The following is a 4,132-nucleotide window of genomic DNA, read 5'->3' on the forward strand; positions in this document are numbered from 1 at the left end:
CTAAAAACACAAAAAGGGAAAAGAAAATTTACTTGTCCACCTGAATACCTAGACATCTTTACATTGCACATAACTAAAGCAAGACTATTTTAAATTAAAAGCTAAAAATAATCTCAAAAAAGGTAAAGATTACAGAAACAGATATTACAGATCTCTAACCATCATTTACCTAATGAAATGCAAAATAAGAGAGAACAGAGGAGACAACAGGGCAAAACAGAAACTGACATGGCCAGTTCTTCTCTTTAAGAGAAGTACATTTTTAGCCCTTCCCAGTAGAAATCAGACTTGCAGCCAGAAAACTGATCAAGCCTTTCTCTCCACAGACTGCCTCAATCTCTGGATATTTTCTGTTCAGAGACTGTCAAATATGCACAGAACAACATAGTAAAACACAGTTTGTTTGCTTTCTAAGTAATTTCATAATGGCAGCAGCATGATATGCTACTAGAGCTTTCTCACACTAGAAATGATAGTCACTTCTCACCTTCCCAGTCCAAAGACCTGTTAATTCCTTTTTTAGGAAAAAAGTCAGTCCTTGGCACAAGCTTATTTCAGGCAAGGTACTCTGTGTAGGAATGCTCCCCACTCCCAGCCTAATTCTAGATCAAAATGACAGACTGTTTTGACTCCACTGGATGATAGCCCTCCCTCCGTCTCTTAGAAAAACTTTAATCCACTTACTCGGATGCTTTGGCAAGCTGCTTTAGCATTCATGTTAGAACAGCTTCCAAACCACATTATCCCAATACTGTTGGGAAAGCTGTGCCACAACTGTGACCATTCATCTTTTACCTTTATTGAAAGTTTATCACTTAAAAGACAAAAAAAAAAAAAACAAAATAAAAAAAAAAGTGGGGGGGGGGGGAGGAAGGTAATACTAATACAGACACTCTTCTGTAAAAAAATAAAGGTTTATGTATATGAGGTACACCGGAAAAGGCACAGTATGGAAAAAGTGCAAGTACAAAAAAAGCACAGCTACCAAGGTATTTTATTTGGTTAAATGTCTCATACTTCAGACCACAAAGCTGTACCATAGCTGCGATACAGACATGGCTGAGGCACTTCACACTTCTGGGGAAAGTAAATACTTTCTTGAGATGCATTTTTTTTTCTGCTTATTCTTAGCTAATTGAATATTGTTTGATACAGTTTTGCTTGGATATTTGAGTCATTTAGACAACAGACAGGGCATTTTGCCAGAGCACTTGGCATCTTTCAGAGCATGCATAATTTTTAAAGTAGCAGCATCAGGACTCACGAGGAAGACTGGAAAAGCTCCAGTAACCCACAATGCTGTTTTATTACCAACAGCTCCCTTCCAACATTGCAAATTTCCTTCTTGTGTGCTGGAGGCTAGTGTATACACTGTTCTGTAAATCGCATGACATGCAAGTAAGCCAGCTGAGATTGAAGTGTTGGTGGGTATGTGTGCAAGCTGATCACAAAAACAGCGGCTATGGGGGACTCTCAATAGGACGTGTATCTTTCAACTCCAGGATACTGGTCTGAATGTTAACAAACTGAACTATGAACAACAGAAGATATCAAATGGTGCTTCATTAATACAGACAGAAACACGACAGTCTCAGATCAGCAACTGCCCAAGCAATGTTATATCCCATAACATCCTGGCAATCCCATTAGAGCAGCCAGAGACTGAGAATATAAGACAAATTCCTTTCCTACCCTTACCAGTGCTCTCTGCAAATCAGAGCTGGGGTGTGTTGATGCAGCGAAAGCTCATTATCCTATTGCACCTATATGGTGTTTCATGCAAAGGCAGAACCAAGTCTTTTACACTATCCATTTTAAAATCATTTTCAAACAGTAAGAACTGTAGCTAAATGCCACAAAGCAAGAAGACTCACATAAAGATATATTTGGATGGACTCTTTATCTTTTCAGAAGTAAAAGAGAAAAGACAACTCAACCACAACAAAGTAAAAAGAAAAAAAAAAAGAAGAATTTAAAAATGAAGTTCTACCCTACAGGGTAACAGTGAGTTACTACAGTCAGCAGAATTAGGGAAACAACAATTACAACTCTGCCACTTGACAAATAAACATCATGCCACTGAAATGATAAAAGTCTCCTATGAAGGCATGAAGTTTTCTCCAGGAAACTTCAACTTCAAATTCCTCATTTCTGTTCATGCAGAAGTGTAAGACATAATGTTGTACCAGCTTCTCATCATGGCATCCGAGTGTCACAATTCACATATGACATGGTACCAGGGCATTTTGTCCAGTTGTAGCGGCTCAGAAGGGACTTGCCTCACCTAACTTCAGCCACCCAAACATCCCTCATTTAGACTCCTATACAGCAAATGAAGAAATATGGATAGAAGCAATTACCCTCTGGAGATGCCTATTTCTCTCTATAAATATAGTCCAGATGCTAAACTGGGTAAAGTTAAGGTGAAGTTAGGTGATGGCAATCCAGGGTTTATGTCACCTTACTGCCTGAATCTTTTTTTTTTTTTTTAATAGCAAGCAAATTTAACTGAAAAGTACTTCTAAAGCGCTACAAGAAAACACAACAGCCCAGCGTTCAAATAACCACTGAATTCTAGACATACAAAGTTAAGTCTAAGACTAGAACTGCTTGATCTCAGCTAATCTGGAAGTATATAGGACTTTTTATCTGGAGACATTTTGTCTGTGCTGAATACAAGGAACCGGGCTACTTTTCTTCTACTGCGGAAGTTTGAGAAAGGAAGAGTGGTTTCAGAGTAGCCAGTAACAGTTTTATTAAATGAGAAATTGCATGGAATATTCCATTTTGAAGTTATGCCAATTATACTTTGCCAAAGATGTCTGAATGGTACAAATAGGGATATTGGAATTAAAACTTGAAGTATGCTAGCAGTTCTGCAGAAGGCATAGGCTGCACTCAAAAGAGCTTGCAGTCCAGTTTTGTAAATCACCACAAAAAAAGGGCACAAAAGTGAACCCACAGTGGTGTTCTGCAACTAGATACTGTCTCAGCACCAAAACCATTTGCTCCAAATTGTCAGTTACTGAAAATGGGTTGTGCAAAGTAATCCTCGGTTTCAAACAACCTTCAATGAAAATCTGCATCCTACATCTCATTTAGGAAGTGGAATTGTCAAACTGTGTGTTTCACATTAAGTGCAATGAAAAGCGTGTGTGAAAGGTTCCACGCAGAATTTAAATACTGTGTTGCCAGACGGAAAAGAATATTTTGCTTCGGGGTAAATCAAACAAGTCTTGTTGGAGGAAGACTGAATTTCATCCTAAACCAAAAAGGTTTTTCCATCTGAACAAATCCTAGAGAATTACAAGTTTAAAAGGAAACATGTATCATAGAATAGAAAAGAATATTTTGGGTTGGAAGGGACCTTTAAAGGTCATCTAGTCCAACTCCTCTGCAGTGAGCAGGGACACCTTCCACCAGATCAGGTTGCTCAGAGCCCCGCTCAACCCGACCTTGAAAATTTCCTGGGATGTGGCATCTATCACCTTTCTGGGCAACCTCTTCCAGTGTTTCACCACCCTCATTCTAAAAAATTCTTCCTTATTACCTAGTCTAAATCTCCCCTCTTCTAATTTAAAACCATTGCCCCTTGTCCCCTTGCAACAGGTCCTACTAAAAAGTCTGTCTCCACCTTTCTTACACGCGCCCTTTAAGTATTTGAAAGGCCACAATAAGGTCTTCCTGGAGCCTTCTCTTCTCCAGGCTGAACAATCCCAACTCTCTCAGCCTGTCCTCATAGGAGAGATGCTCCATCCCTTGGATCATTTTTGTGTCCCTCCTCTGGACCCACTCCAACAGGTTCATGTCTCTTGTGCTGAGGATCCCAGATTTGGACGCAGTATTCCAGGTGGGGTCTCACCAGAGTAGAGTAGAGGAGCAGAATCACCTCCCTCGAGCTGCTGGCCAGGATTCTTGTGATGCAGCCCAGGATACGGTTATTGACCTTCTGGGCTGCAAGCGCACATTGCCGGCTCACGTCCAGCTTTTCATCCACCAGAACCCCCAAGTCCTTCTCCGTAGGGCTGCCCTCAATCTCTTCATGCCCCAGTCTGTATCAATAACATGGGTTGCTCTGACCCAGGTGCAGAACCTTGTACCTGGCTTTGTTGAACCTCATGAGGTTCACACA

The sequence above is a fragment of the Antrostomus carolinensis genome, unplaced genomic scaffold (assembly GCF_000700745.2).
Source record: "Antrostomus carolinensis isolate BGI_N321 unplaced genomic scaffold, ASM70074v2 scaffold16534, whole genome shotgun sequence".
In the NCBI taxonomy this organism is placed as follows: domain Eukaryota; kingdom Metazoa; phylum Chordata; class Aves; order Caprimulgiformes; family Caprimulgidae; genus Antrostomus; species Antrostomus carolinensis.